General features: G+C 39.1%; 1 protein-coding gene across 3 annotated transcripts in view; it reads left to right on the forward strand.

Annotated features, from left to right (window-relative positions):
* Positions 1-1311: 1311 nt before the first annotated feature.
* The window catches only part of LOC149315092 (protein TUNAR-like), an 87687-nt gene continuing 72898 nt past the window's right edge, over positions 1312-16100 (forward strand). For 2 of the 3 annotated variants that reach the window (XM_089523603.1, XM_089523604.1), the window contains exons 1-2: positions 1312-1844; positions 2469-2537. The gene's annotated coding sequence lies outside the window, so the exon portion shown is untranslated. The remainder of the gene's footprint in view (positions 1845-2468; positions 2538-16100) is intronic. The other variant, XM_089523602.1, reaches the window with a different exon arrangement.

Here is a 16100-nt window from a genome sequence, read left to right on the forward strand (position 1 = left end):
TGTGTCCATGCTTTGTAGACAGGAAATATTATTGATAGGAAATGTCACCTTTGGGTTAAGGATAGTTAACTTAATGCTTCTGTGATGTCTTTGTTAAGATATCTGTCGTAAAATACCAGTGATGTTTTTCTGAAATGACATCATTTTGTGCTAATACCTTTCAAGAGGCCCAGGCCCTTTGTTTGTAAGAAGTTCTTTTGTGTTAGAGAACTTTCTGATATCATGATTAACCTCATTCCTAAGATGCTTTTAAAAGGATCCTAAATTCAAAAGAAGCTGTTATGGGGGAAGGGTTTCTTGAAGCTTCAACCAAAATCCACAAAAAGAACCTTCTGGAGGCCTCTTGCTGAAATCACTAAGATTGTCTCCCCTCTTGAGGAAATGTCTGGTGTAATTTTGCTTCTCTCCTGTTGGGGACGCCAGAAGTTGATAGGTGACTTGAAAACACACACTTTGTAATCTCTGCAGCCCCTGGATCCAGGTGAGCCATATTTGGCCCTAGGGCTGAATGTGGCCCAAAGGCACTGAAGGAGGAGGAAAAGGATGAGTTTTACAGAGGATTGCTTGCATTCTATGCATTCCTGTTTGTCTACCCTACCACCATGTCTCCCCATATTAATATTTTGATAGCAGAAGGAGTGGGTTGTATGTGGCCCACTGCCAAACTACCTGAGGGAGCACACATGTCCCACTAAATCTATTTTTGTGGCCCCTGACCTCCACTCTCTCTTGGCTGCACTTTTAAAGGGTGAAATGCCACTGTCTGGCAGAGTGACAACCCCAGGCTTTCCATATCTCAGGTCAAAGATTGGAGATAACAGTAGAAGAAACCTGAGAGCCAAATAGGGGTCCTGCAGGCCAAATCCAGGCCATAGTCCAGAGATTCCCCATCCCTGATATTGGTCATTTATCTGATTTTTCAAAAGTGACTTATCATAAAGTGGAGCTAAGGCCTTCACTAGTCTTACGATTCCAGCAAACCAGTACAAAGACAATACTCTTATTTCTTTCTCCAAGCATTGAGAAAAAGATACATCTGGCAATTTAATTTTGTTGTCATTGCACCATAGCTGCAGTGCTTAAAGATTCAGCAAAATAAATACACATGTGGCATAACTTTGCCAGAAGAGCTGGGCTGATCCAACAGATTTTTACTCCATGCGACAGGTTTTGCTGCATTTGTGGAGTTAACAACAACAACACTCCCCTAAGGAGTATTAATCCCAAGCAATCACAAGATGCCTATCCTATCCTCTTGCTTACTGCCCTGCTACTTCTTCTCCTTATCATTCTGTATTTCCTCTCCAACCAACCATTTGTATCTTCATTTGCTTGCTTGAGTTTATTTGAAGCCAGGGGCTGCTTTCTCCTTCAAAAAATGAGAACCATTTGATTTGGAAAATGCCCGAACATGTGAGAGCATTTTTTTAATCTTGGAAGAGTTCAGTTTCATTTGCTTTCTTCCTTCTGTTCCAAGCAGGCAGTACAGAGCACTGTATAAATAGCCAAGCTTGTGCTACATCCAGTTTGAGCGATCCAAGCATCTAAGGAGGAAGGCAAACAACAGCACGGCAGGCACTGAGCAGCTTACAAAAACTAAAGATGATGTATATTTTAGGATCAATCTCCTGAGCAATCTCAGGAAGCTTGGATGGATTACAATAATACTTGAGCAAGGCTGCTGGCATTTATAAAGAGCTGTCACTTACAAGAGGGGATAAGTGCTAGAGAGAATGTCATTATTTCCACATAAGATAAATGTGAAGAGCTGATACACTGGAAAGGATGAGTCCTGGAGATAGGCTGATGGCTTAAACTTTGAAAATCTTCTCCAAGCAGAATGGGTGAGTCTTAAGATGACTTTTTCTCTTTTTTTTAATCAGAAGGATGGGGGGTGGGAGGCAGGAATTTATGATGGGATGTAAGGGTTTTATTATTTTTAGCTATACACCATTTGAGCATCTTGCCAGTACTTTCAAGATGGATAAATGTTGCCAGAGTGATATTATTATATCTTACCCATCATATCTGTTTTGTTAACTTGAAATAGTGACACAAGATCAGATGCTACAACTTGGATGAGCCAGGCTGGTATGATGTCTTGTTCTTAAAGTATTCCAGCTAATATAGTCTAAAATTTTATTGTACCCTGGCTTGGAAGCCCCACTGAACTTACTGGTACTTACTCCCATGATACTAACTAAATGAGTCTTAAAACATGTCTTCCAATTTCTTCTCTATATCTTTGCTATAAATTACAGTATAACTCTTGCTTCGATGGGCTTTTATGAGGGTTGGAATTCTATTTGCTGATATTTTGAATGCTAATAATCTGAAATGAATGATTGGATCAAGATGACATTTCTCAGTGGATTTTATTATTTGTGTTGCTCATCTACAAAACTATTGCACTACATTCGTGTATTTTTTGTTTTTTAGTTAAAAGTAATTATTGGCTCTTTCTTTAGAAGTACTTTAAAGAAATAAAAAGATAGATTGATGTTACCCAAAAGATGAGTTGACTTTTGCTGAAGGAGGTAAGTATGATTTTTTTTAAAAAAAATGCTTGCATTTTAGTTACATCTTGATGACCATAAGATATTAAATAAACCTTAAAGTCTTAAAATAGATCTTTAAGATTATTTTGAGAAGAATTATTAGCACATCAGAAGCAAGGTTGAATGAAATTATTAATTTTGCATTTATAAAACATGAGAGGGAATATACCTGCTAATGGAAAAGAAATCATTTAAATACTGGGTTACATTTTAGTAACGCAATTGGCACACAAGCACACTGACACTGAAAAATTGTCACTAAAATGTGTGACTGGTTGCAAGCTTAATTAACAGTGGGCAGAAATATTACCCTCCCTCCACCATTGCATGAACATTTAACACCCCAGTTCCTAGAAGGTTCAGAATGAAAAACTAACACATTATCAATAGAAGAAAGGATGGGAAAATATTAAAATGAGGAAAATTTAATATGTATCTAGAGAGAATATCAATGAAACACAGGGTTGGCAAGGAAACTATGTTCCACAAGGAAAAGTTTGTGTGCATGTGTAGTAAGAGAACAGGGACATATATTTGTAATATATTGTTCTTTCCAAATTTAGCAGTCAAAAGTCTGGCAGTGGGTAAGATAAGAATCAGTTTTATCTGCACTAGATTTCTTCCCAAACAGAGATGACTTTGAATTTTGCACAAATTAGTTAAACTAGAATATTTTCAGGGGAAATTGTTTAGTCCCATTGAGGTTTCTTACCTCTGACCACACAAAAGCACAATTTTCCTTGAAAGTAAATCCTAGCAGGATCACAGCAACTTAACTTCTTTGCTTAATTTTGCTTAACTTCAAGACTGTGGGTTTCAAAACCTTTCAGCGCCATCCTAAGGATGTTTACCCAGGTGTAAATCCCTGTACGACCAACACTATATTCAGTGTGTTTTCTGTTACAACTTTAGCACTAAAATGCCCTTCAATGTATTAAGATGCAGCAATACAAAACAAAACAAGGGGGAAAAACAGATAGAAACAGTAGTTGAAAATGAAAACAGTTGTCTAAAAAAAAATCTATGGAAAGGAGTCCTGTGACGCTGTTAATGAAAATAGCTTTCTTAACACTCTTCTAAATACAATGTGCTGAATTCCATCTTCCATTAATATTGTTTCAATGAACATTAGAGACCAAATCGTTTCAATGAACAATAAAAACCTATAAAACATTATTCAGCAGCACAGTATCAGATGGCAAGCAAATATCAAAAGTAGGTCTATCAAAGCCTCAGCTTTCCAACACCGTTTGATGCAGGTGTAGGCATGCACATGATTTGAAATGTACAATTCCGTTTAATTTTTCTGGAGGCTAATTCAGTGAGGAGGAAAAATGGTCCCATTTCTTTTCAAAAACCAACAAACCCACAATCTAGATTCTATAATTTTCAAAGCAATAGAAGCAGATGTTACATTCCTGTTTATGTTAAGCCAATACTGCCTATTAATAGAAATCAGAGAGCTTAATCAAAGTATAATAATAATAATTGACAAGATAGTTGTTTCTTTTTTCAGGAACCTGATTTTAATTTGCCTTTGTCCTGTGGCAAGTTCAAAAATAATATGTGTGTATTTATGCTGTTACTATAACTATTAATTTGCTTGGCTTACTGGAGAGCTTTTCCTTCTCAAAGTGTAAATCTGCTTAGGTTTAAAGGGATTTCTGGCAGATTATCATGGTTGAAATTCAGTGAATTGACATACAGCATGTCCTGCCTTACATGGTTGTTTGCAAAGATTATCTTTTCCCAGACAAGCTTCAACACCAAACAGAGAATGTGCAAATACATCACTGCATCATATTTAAAGATAATCTGATCCTTCTTAGATGCTTTCATATGAAAGTTCTGAAAATTCATCCATATTATTCATGCAGACACACACGGTCCTTTTATACTGGGGTGGGGGGGGGGGCAAAAATAACTGATAAAGAGACTACAGAACTGATAATGACAAAATTTGGCTCAGTACTTTGGGTCCAAATTAGCACTTTTCTTATTCCCAATGTTTCCATAAACTGAGCCTGCTGTGTACTTAGGTGGTCTGCCATTAGTTGAAGAATAGGAAAGTCCTGATTGTGGAGTGGGATGCATAAACGTGGAAAGAAAGGATATACCAGAGGACTCAAATACTTCTCATATTTTCATAGGAGATGAGCATTTCAAAATAGACCATTTGGGGTAAATTATTCTGTTGCCTCTTGAGTAGCCACTGTTGAAAAAAAAAAACCCAATAAGTGCCCCTCCCGAAAAAACTTCTACAATATGTGTAAAGAATCTTTAGACACATCCCTTCATTTGGTTTGTGTCTGTATGTGTGGTTAGCAACTGCTGCATAAGAAACTAAAGAAGCAACCCAAGAGCGTTTGCAGTGTAACAGGTCATCCTGGACACTCAGCTCATCTGGTGGATGAGCATTAAATGTGGGTTGTTTTGATATGTGTAGCTCTTATTTGTCCTTTTAAACTGATATGTGTTTTAACTGATGTCTTCTTCAATGATATTATTTGTCTCTTAATTGTTGTTACCTGCCTCAATCCATGGGGAGAGGCGGGTAAGAATTATTATTATTATTATTATTATTATTATTATTATTATTGAGGCTGGATGGCCATCTGTCAGGAGTGCTTTGTTTGTGTATTTATAAATGGCAAGGGGTTGGGCTGGATGGCCTTTCTGCTCCCTTCCAAGTCTATGATTCTGTGATTCTCCGAAATCATATCAGTTGATTTCAGCTCATGACCTGAAGTCCACATTTTAGCATCTTTGTCAGTACTGTAAAATTGTTGAGGTCTATAGCTGCTTTGAGAGCCTTTAGGGCTGAAAGGCGGGCAATAAATACCATAAATAAATAAATAAAACCATAATGTAGCAATGTACTTGCTTTCTTTGTCCAACTTATAGTAGATACATTACCTCTCTGTAATATGTACTATTTGTAGTAGGTAGTTATTATATTCTATAGCAGCTACGTTATGCCTACTGAGTGTGGTGCACCAAAAAGGTCCCACACACTTGGAATACTCATGAAAGGAAAGAGCTAGTATAGCAGTGAGCAAGGTGCAACCTTCAGGCTGCCTGCTGCCTGTGGGGACTCTAAGTGTGGCCCTTGGGACAACCCCCCCCAGAAGACTTCTCCAGCCCCAGCCCCCCAAACCACTTTTTAAAAGATGTTTAGGTCAATCCCCCCCCCCCCCCGGGCTAACACTGTCTAAAATGCTGTGCTTTTCTTCCCTTAACCCAAACTTCACCAGAACACACACACACAAAAGAAGGGGGAAACAGCCCCAAAATCGCAGCTGGAAATGACATCTCTTGAAACTTACTGGTTCAACCTGACAGGCTGGAGGAAAACTACCCCTACCAGGGGTGAGCCCCTGTATGCGTTCACCCTCGAGCTAATATTATTTTCTATCATGGCAACGGTGTAATAAAGGAAGAGGAAATCACTTTCTTTTCCCTTCCTTCTTTTGACTGCATAGATGACAAACCCATACTTTCCTCCACATTGCTCAGATGCTCATTTGGAAGAGCAACACGGGTTGAATGTGCTCAAGAACCATGGAAGTACATCTAATCTCCAAGGGTTGAGAAGAACTGGGGGCTACTACAGGATATATAGGAGATCTATGGTCACAGCCTACCACAATAAAAAATAGAGAGTTAAATGGGGTGGAGGGAGACTGAACAAGATTGGTGACACCACACTAGAGAGAGGAGTTAATCTTTTTTATTCTCCTCTGTCATTTTTGCAATTTAAATCTTCCCACCAAAAATCTGTCAAGCGGGTGCTGGAAGGAAAACTGCCCCTATCCCCTGTGTAGTTACTCACCCCTGAGCTAGTATTATTTTGTATAATTTTGCAGGAAATTATTTTCTATTGTGGCAGAAAATATAGAAACTTATACCTCTGCTTCCCATCTTTCTGTAAGCATGTAGCATCTTGGCCTATGTATTTATCAGAGTAGGGACATAGTTAATAGGTAAGGTTAATAGCTTTCCCACCAACATTTTGGTCCAATCAATTTTAGGTTTCCTGAAGCTGCTTCTAATTAAAATACCACCACTGGCACATTATCACCATAATCAACAACAACAACAACTATGAGAGATTCGGAGGATGGATCTCCCCCATCATGTCTAGTTTCTGATCAGCTCACAAAGCACACGTTGTGCCATGATACCATGCACTGTCTTAATAATGATTCAACATTCCAGCTCATCTCTGAGGAAACATTGCTACAGAAGAAGCAGGTGGAGCGAGAGGCAGTAGGAACAGTGTGGAGAAACACTGCAGAAATAGCATGTTAAGAGAGTAACTCGGGTCAACAGAACCTGGATTGGCTGGTTACATGAATGGCAAGAGTACAAAAAAAAAACAAAAAAAAAAAACAAAAAAAAACAAAAAAAAAACCTCTCTGAACCTTATAGTACTTTTGCTAGTCTCAATCTCCAGCACTATGACACAATTATTAAACATCAAATAGAATGAAAACACAGACTGACATTGTACTCATATGATGAGAAATGTATTCAATAGGTCTTAAACATCCTGAAAATATTTCAGGGTTTGAACTTTCATTATTTCTTGTTGGGGCAGCCTACTTTTCTGTCAATTACCATAAAATGTCTGCAAAGATTTTCTCACCCCCCCCCCCCGCCCCAGGCTTGATTATTTTATCAGATGTGGTCAGGCAAGAAAGCTGCATAGATCAGGAATAATGCAAACCCACTTTCCCCCTAAGTCCTTTTGTCAGCTGAGCCAAACATCCTGAATCCTTTTCTTCTTCTTTTGAGCAAACACATGGCATCACTAAGCCTTGTGAAAAGTTAGTTGTTGAAAATGCTGACATAAAATTCCTTAGGACAGTGGATATCAAATTGTGTCCAAGGGACCCATGAGGTTTCTTGGAAGGTTAACAAAGTTTATTCTCAGTTAGAGGATGGTTTTGTGGAAAATGAGCTTTTCCCACTACCAAATAGTATGCCACTGCAAAAGTATTGTACAGTATCTGTTTTCTCTTATTCAGTTTAGAATGAAGACTTCTACTTAACTGATACCCTTCCCTCCCTCCCACATCATTCACTGTCAAATCCACTGGTTACAAATGGAAATTTTGGTTATTTTGAGATGGAGAATCTAAGGCCCTTGACAAAGTTTGTTTTAATTGTTAAATTTTCAGGAAAATATTAATGGATTGTGCAAACCTCAGATCAGGAAAAGCATGGGCCTTGTTAGTTAGTTCAATAGTTTGGCTGTGTTCAAAATGGTGGTAGTCTCCTTCATCTAAAAAAAAAAATCCAATTGGAAGCCAAGGACAGTTATGCTTGACTATTTTGCAACTTTTCTGTGGACCATCTGAATAATGGAGCCAACATGGCATAATGGTTTAAGTGTTGGACTGTGACTCTGGAGCTAAGGATTCGATTCCCAGCTCAGCCGTGAAACCTGTTGGGTGACCTTGGGCAAGTCACATGCTCTCAGCCTCAGGGGAAGGCAATGGCAATCATCCTCTGAACAAATCTTGCCAAGAAAAACCCATGATAGGTTCGCCTTGGGGTTGCCACAAGTTGGAAACAACTTGTAGGCACACAACAACAACAAATCAAAATAACGCTTATGGACTTTGAGTATTAAACCTCTGTCCTAAACACAGAACCTTTGTCCTAAATATAGAATCATTACAGAAAAGAACTAACCATCCTAGAATCCTGTGTGTGATGTTTGGGTGGTAGGTGAGTGGATTAAGAAAAGTCTTTTAAAAGAACAATGGGGCTCGACAGACTGCCCCGAAAGGGTGGGCTGGAGCTGCCCATTTTTACTCCTGATGGAGGCTGCAGCAGCCAAACAACGCGGTCTCCATCAGGAGTAAAAAGAACCTGCTAAAAGCATTTCTTTTTATTGTGCGTGCCAAGTGCCATGACTGCACCACTGGCATACTGGCACGCATTGATATTGCAAGTGTGGCGCTGTGACGTGCGGACACTGCACCATGCTTGCATCATGATGGCAGCCCCTGTGGGGATGGGAGGCCGCCATCATGGCACCACCATTACGGACTGGAGTTCAGGGGTGTGTGGACGCTGTGTGCTCCTGAGCCCTAGAATTGGTGCCAGGACGCCGCTTTTTGCCCGTTTGTGTTGGGCCAATGTTTCAAAGCCAGTGCATTAGGGAACACAACTCAGTGGTGGACTTTCTGTTATGAATCATTCTCTTTTTCATTTCAGATGACAATAAATCTTGTGTCCATGATCCCCAGTTACTTTCAGTTCTTCACAGGTCATCATGCATCAGTATAAGCTAGCTAATCATCATTTTTCCTTGGAAAATGCCCACAGGGTCTTCTTTGCTTCCCTCTCCCTGGCTTCATCTGTGCTGCAAAAATAATGAAGTTTGTCACTGCATTAACTTCCATGGCTCAATGCTATGGAATCCTGGGATTTGTAGTTTGTTGTGGCACCTGAGCTCTCTGACAGAGAAAGCAAAATATCTCACAAAACTACAAATCCCAGAATTCCATAGCATTGAGCCATGGCAGTTAAGGTGGTGTCAAACTGCATTATTTCTGCAGTGTGGATGAGCCCCCTAAAAGCTAAAGTTAAGAACATGGAAGAACTGGTCCTTTAAACCACTTCATAGTTCATTGCTTCCTTCCCATTTGTGAAAACCACACTTTCTCACATCACAGAGTCTTAATCTCATGTATGGGAAGAAGGAGGCTCAAACCTATGAAAAATCATTCTTCAAGCTTTTTTCTTTCAATTAATCTCAAAGGTTCTGACCCCAGTTAGTCAGACATTACAATACAAATAATTTAATAACTACTTTCTGTTTTTGATTTGCCATGCTTATAATTTATTGTTTTGCATAAATCTGTTTTTAAAAGTTGTATATCTTCCTGGATGGGTGCCCTTTAAGCAGAAAGATGGTTCAAGCACAATGCATACTTGGATCTCATGCACACAGTTGTTCAACAGTGATTTTTCACCCAGTAGATTGAATATCCATCTCTTTTGCACCCACCCAGGGACCCTCTTATTTTCACTGGGGTGGATCTGGAGGGGGCATATGAGAAGCTGCAAGGAAGATAAATTCCTATTGCATGAGTGGAAATCTGCTTAGTGTAACCTTGAATTTAGTTCTAAATCCAGTGTTACATGGATTCTCCTTCTTCTTCTCCCCACCCCTTGCAGCTCTCAGAAACACCCCAAAATGGCTACAAAGCAGATTTCAGGAGAGACATAGAAAGCTACATGCACCAGTATGGTGTAGTGGTTTGAGTGTTGGATTATGACACTGGAATCTAGGGTTTGCTTTCCAGCTTGGCCATGAAATCTCCTGGGTGACCTAGCACAAAAATCACATGCTATCAGCCTCAAAGGAAGGCAATGGCAAACCTCCTCCAAACAAATCTTGCCAAGAAAAACCCATGATAGGTTTGCCTTGGAGTTGCCATAAGTCGGAAATTACTTGAAGGCACACAACAACAACAATGGCAACAACAACAAATAGAAAGCTACAGGGGGCTGAATTGGTCATCCCAATTCTGTATGAGCAGAGGTCCAACACTCCAAGTGTTACATTGATGGGGGGCAACCTTTGACTCTTACATGCTGTTCGTGCTGGGTTGGATGGTCAAATATCTATTGAACTTATTTTTTAGTGTGCATCATTTTTATACTTGTCTTTTGTTATCGTTCCATTTTCTGAAATCCTCTCTTAGAGTCACTGTAATCCTTCCATTTTGTATCTACACCCTAGCAAAAATATTTCCTGTTTAGGGTATGTTCATACATTGTCTCTCTCTCTCTCTTTTAGTGAACACCTAACATTCTAATGTATTTATGTGACACATAGGCTTTTGAAAACATACGTTCATGTTCATCAGAAACCTGGAATTGGCTGGAAATCCCTGTTGAATGTACAAATCTGAGAACAAACCTGAGTTTGTTGCTGGGCAGTACAGTGGGCCCACTGTATTGGCAGGTTAGCCATCAGTAGACTAACTAACCGATTGCCCTGCTCCGTATTAGCCAATGGTGGTGTGTGCCCACTTGCGACTAACGTGGGTGCATACACTTCGCCACCTATTCACTAATATGGGCTTGAGCTCCCACAGCTTTGTTTTTTGCATCCATGCCCCCCCCCCCCCATGAATCACATGCACACACACCCCAATGGGAAGGGTACATTGTATCCATTGTATATAAAAAAGATTACTGTAACCACATAAAGATTAGGAACATAGGAAGCTGCCTTATTTTCAGTCAAACCACTGGTTCATTTAGCCAGGTGTTATCAATTGTAATTGACAGTAGATATACAGGATTTCAGACAGTATTTTTTTTCCTGGTCCTCTCTCGCAATTTTTACTGTTTCTAGGTGGTTTCCTATCTAAATACTAATCAGGCCTGACCTTGCTTAGCTGCTGAAATCAAACAAGAGTGGTATAGTACTGATTTATTAACATCTCATATTTCAAATGTATGTGTTCCCTTCTGCACCGTTTTTTAAAGTTTTTCTTTTCCCTGTGTTTCTTTTTGTTGACTCATGCACAGTCTCCTCCATTTAGCAAAGATTTATTATTAATGGTTGGTTGTAGCTGCTCTGTCACAACATAAAATGGGTAAAGACTACCCATGTCTGAGGATAGAGTTAATAAGAACCCTCATAACCTAGTGGTTGTTCGTTCATTCATTCATTCATTCATTCATTCATTCATTCATTCATATGTTTAATGCTCCCCTGTCTCCCTGCATGAAACCCAAGGTGGCTTAGAATATAAAACAAAATACAGCTAAAAGCCTAATGATAATTTTAAAAGTTAAGCCAGTGATTTAGCTACTTACTCCTAACAAGCAGCAGCTCACCAAAGTTTCAGATAGAGGTCTTTATTATCATCTGCTACCGGATTCTTCTAAATGGAGATGCCAATGACTGAAACCAGCATCCTCCAACTGACATCTAGTAAGCACACTGGCAGAGAACGAGTGTCCTGCCAGCATACTCAATACCATTGTCTGGGAAACAGAGAGCGTCCTCTCTTTCTCCTTGGGTACATAAGAATGGTTGGTCATGGGTGCATCTCCATCCCTTGCAGAGGTGTGTCTAGGTATGTTCTGGCTGCCTTTGCATATCCAAGGAAAAAGGAGCACCTCCAGATATGCAAGGATGGAAGGAACCATTGCACCCAATCAGTAGCTGAAGGGACAGGACTGTCCCCTGTGAATCAGTCTGGCTACTGTTGTGCATCTGGGGTGTTAGGAATTGTTCAAGGAGAACATAGCAGGGGTGCACATATGTATGTCACCAAGAGACATCTAACTTATATGTGTAAACAATGTGGTCCACCACTGAAGTAATAGCTTTATTGTTTGTCTCTTGTGAGGCTTCTCTGTCCTTTCAGCATAATTCTAAAGCCAAGGATTAGGAGAAGTTCCACTTGGTTAACAATTGAAGCCAATAGTATGTGTAGACACAGTGCTGGCCCTTTACAAAATGATAAACAGTAGCAGCATTTTCAGAAGTTACTTACTTACTCTCCCGCCTTTAGCTTTTCTCCCAACATGGGGCACAAAGTGGCTCACAACACATTTACACCAAGACTGAGCTGGAAACCTGAGAATAAAAAGTTTAATCATCTAATATATTAAAATGCCATGAATTTTAAAAGTATATAATCATCTTTAAAACATAACAGTACAAATTAAAATACAGCACACATACCCCATAAAAAGACTCCTGCAACCAATTAATCATCAAATGTGCATTTAAATAAAAAAGATCTTTACCTGCCAGCAAAAGAAGAACACAGAAGAGGCCATACTCTCCTTCTACGGAAAGAAATTCTACAGCGTGGGAACACCAACTAAGAACACGTTTCCTGTATCCTCAACAAATGGGCCTGTGAATGTGGTGGGATTGAGAGAAAGCTCTCTCCTGCAGATCTTAAGGCAAGATTCATATAGGGAGATATGGTCTTTTAGGTCTGCCATAACTTAAGACTGAAATTTTCATTACTTTTGAAATATGGTTGCTGCTTCTCTATGATTGGTTTCCATACTGAGTATCAATGGAAATGGTGATTATCACAAGAGATATATGAATGATGCAGATCCTTCTTGCACAAGTATATATGGTATGAATTTTAAGATTTTCATACCAGCACTTACTATGGGATAAGCACTGGTAAAACACCGGTAAAACGTTTAGGAAGTGCATGTGTCTAAAAGCCTGACACGCTTCCTTAAATGTCAGGGAATTGTCCCCTCACTTCCAATGTCCCTGAATCATTCAGGGAGCAGCCATTTCCCATTAATGCAAAGTTTCCGTTAATGGGAAATGGCTTCTCCCCAAATGATTCAGGGATACTGGTGACGAGGGGTTGATTCCCTGACATTTAGGAAGTGTGTCAGGCTTTCGGACACACATGCTTCCTAAATGTTTTACTGGCATTTTACCAGCGCTTACCCCATGGAAAGCGCTGGTATGAATATTTTCTTTGTCTGGTTTCTCCAGACTGAAATTTGGTTCATCTCTAATGCAACATTTTAAAAAAAGTATCTGTGAAAATGTTCATGAAAAAGTGGGGAGAGAGTGTGTTTCCATACATATTTCCCCCTAAACATGCATTTTTACATAAATTGGTAGAATATGCATAATTTTTAAAAGCAATTTTTCCTAATATAGTTTGAACAGTATCTTGAATATTTTTCTCATATGTGTGTGTGTGTGTGTGTGTGTGTGTATACATACAACACAATTTTATGCATTTCTGTGGGAGAAAACTGCAAAATTCAGCGATGTCTGAATTTCAGAAGATTACTGAATTTCAGTTTGCATTCTATTCAAAAGTACAAAAATTATGCAAATTCACATTAAAAAGTCAATGTTGATGTTGTTTCAGGTCCCACATATGAAAAAATGGGATATAAAGTAATTAAATAAGTAAATAAAATAATTTATACTTATTAACTCTGTTGGATAAGAGATGCTGTCTTCTTGAAAGATCAGATGCATACTTTGAGGTTAATGGCAGACAGAGCGATGATTTTTAGCTATTCCAGTATCCTCTGTGGCTTAAAGTTGTTTCTACCAGTTCTGCGTGGATTTCTAGCAGTGACTTTGACCTGACTAGATGTATATCTGACCACAGTATTCTATATACTGGTAAGGACTTGCAATGCATTGTACATATGACTGCTTTTAAGATGATTCTGCAACTACAGTTCAAAATATAGCAGGATAGTTATTATGATTTCATGTAACGAGGATACCTGTGTATCCGGAAACTGCTAGTTTGTTTCCAGGCACAATTCAAAATGTTGATTCTGACCCCAAAACTACTAAATACAGCTCCAGGTCATGGTATCTAAAGGATCTTCTGCTTCTGCATAAACCTAAGTAATGTTATCTGCAGAGTCTCTGCCCCTAACCCCCACAGTAAAGTGAAATGGATTATGACTTGCAAAAGAGGCCTTTTCAGTTGTGTTCAGTTCCTGTTTGGGGATCAGTACTGGTAGACTGGCAAGAAGACACATTAAACTATTCACAGATTATTGCTGCAGCCATGAAAAAGTTATGTTCCTGCACACCGTGTAAACAAAGGCATGCCTAGCTCAAAGTATAAACACACACAGGCTGCTGTCAAGATTTCCCCTCAGTTACCTCATTAGCAAGATAAAGCTATTTACATTCTTGAAAATGGGACTTTCCTCCCTCCCCATCTTACTTAATGGATTCTACTTTTGTCTTTGTTTTCTCCTTTCAGCAACTTTTAACAGCTGCTAGAATTTAGGGAGAGATACATAGTAAATCCATAGCATGCAGACTTTTTTCTCACTCTCCCTTACGGGGAGGAAAATGCACCACCAAATCTCTGTGCCCAGCATCTAGCCATAACCAGGCAGCATTTATGGCACACTGTGGGTGTTTATCAGGTTTCTTTTGCTTTTATAACCTCATTTCTTTCCAATCATTATAATCCATTGATAACTGCCTTTGAATTGACTTTGACTTATGGTGACCATACAAATCAGACACTTTCAAGACCCCTGTCCTCAACAACTCAGCTCAGGTCCTGCAGGTTCAGGTTGATAGCCTTCTTGACTGTGTCTAACCATTTGGTACACAGCCGTCCTCTCTTTCTACTGCCTTCCACCTTCCCTAGCTTTCTATTCTAGTGAGTTGTGCCTTTTCATGTTGTGACCCAAGTATGACTGACTCAATTTAGTTGATATCCCTCCCTCCAGTCTTCTCCTTCCTCTGAGTCTAAACTTTCTCTGTGTATAATGTTTTCTGCATACAAGTTGAACAAATAGGATGACAGAATACAAGCTTGTCTTACCCCTTTTCTGATACAGCATCATTTCATTTCTCCATATTCTGTTCTAACGGTAGCCTTCTGATTTGAATATGTGTTATCTATAAGGATAATCAAATGTAACGGTACACCCATTTCTTTAAGAAAAACCCATATTTTTTTCATGATCAAATTCAAAAGCTTTGCTATAGTATACATGCTTATTTTCTTCTTGAATTCCCTGGTGCATATCATTATCTGTTGTATGCAAAACGATCTCTAGTGTCTCCTCCTTTCCTAAATCAATTTTGCATCTCTAGAATTTCTTCCTCCATATGTGATAGGCATCTTTGCTGCAGAAGAAAATTAATGGGAAATGAATACAGTGGTTCTGTAGTTATTGGAATCTTTTGTGTCTTCTTTTGGGGGGATGGGGATGTATATTGATTTTTTTTCTGATTTGTGGGCCATTGTTTTATTTTCCATATTTGTTAGAGATCTTAGTTAGAACTATAGACGACTCTGTCTCTATAGAATGTAGCAGTTCTATTGGTATGTTGTCTGTTCTTGGTGATTTATTCTTCCCAGTTCCTTTGAGTGCAGCTTTCACATCATTTCCCAAAATTTGGGATTCATCTTTGTATGATTCTTTTCTCCACTTGTTGTTCATCCTTCTATCTCTTTTATATAGCTCTTCTGTGTATTGCTTCCATCATTTTCCCCCAGTTTACCTCAATCTGATTTGAAAAAGTCCTGAGTGGATCAGGCCTCCAGTATTAACACATTCTTTCTCTTGAATTCCTTTTCCAGTGCAGTTTTGCCTAGTGCTTCACTTCACATACACACCTTCTTTTTTTGCTACTCAGTGAAAATGTCTATATTTTACCAAGTATTTTAGTCTGATGTTCTTATTACGTACATATCTGTGTATCTGTCCATCTGTCAGAGAGTTATGGATCAAAAGAGGCTGAGTAATTACTTTAACTATTATATCAACTATATACAAACACAACTTGGTAACCTTTGAAATGCTACCCATTGATATCCCTGTGGTCAGCACTCTATTTGTCCCCAGACCCCTGAAGATCTTTTCTTGTCTGGCCTAACAGAATTTAAGTGGTAACACCTGCACTCTGGTGGCCTCTTCTCCATTTTTGGCTTTAAAATATTCAGCTCAAGGGAGGAGCTTGAGATTAGGACTTGAGATGCCACACAAACGGGCCCTGTAGCCAACATGGTG

The sequence above is a fragment of the Sceloporus occidentalis genome, unplaced genomic scaffold, assembly GCF_023333645.1.
Source record: "Sceloporus occidentalis isolate IW3139 unplaced genomic scaffold, rSceOcc1.0.p SCAF_4, whole genome shotgun sequence".
Classification (NCBI taxonomy): Eukaryota; Metazoa; Chordata; class Lepidosauria; order Squamata; family Phrynosomatidae; genus Sceloporus; species Sceloporus occidentalis.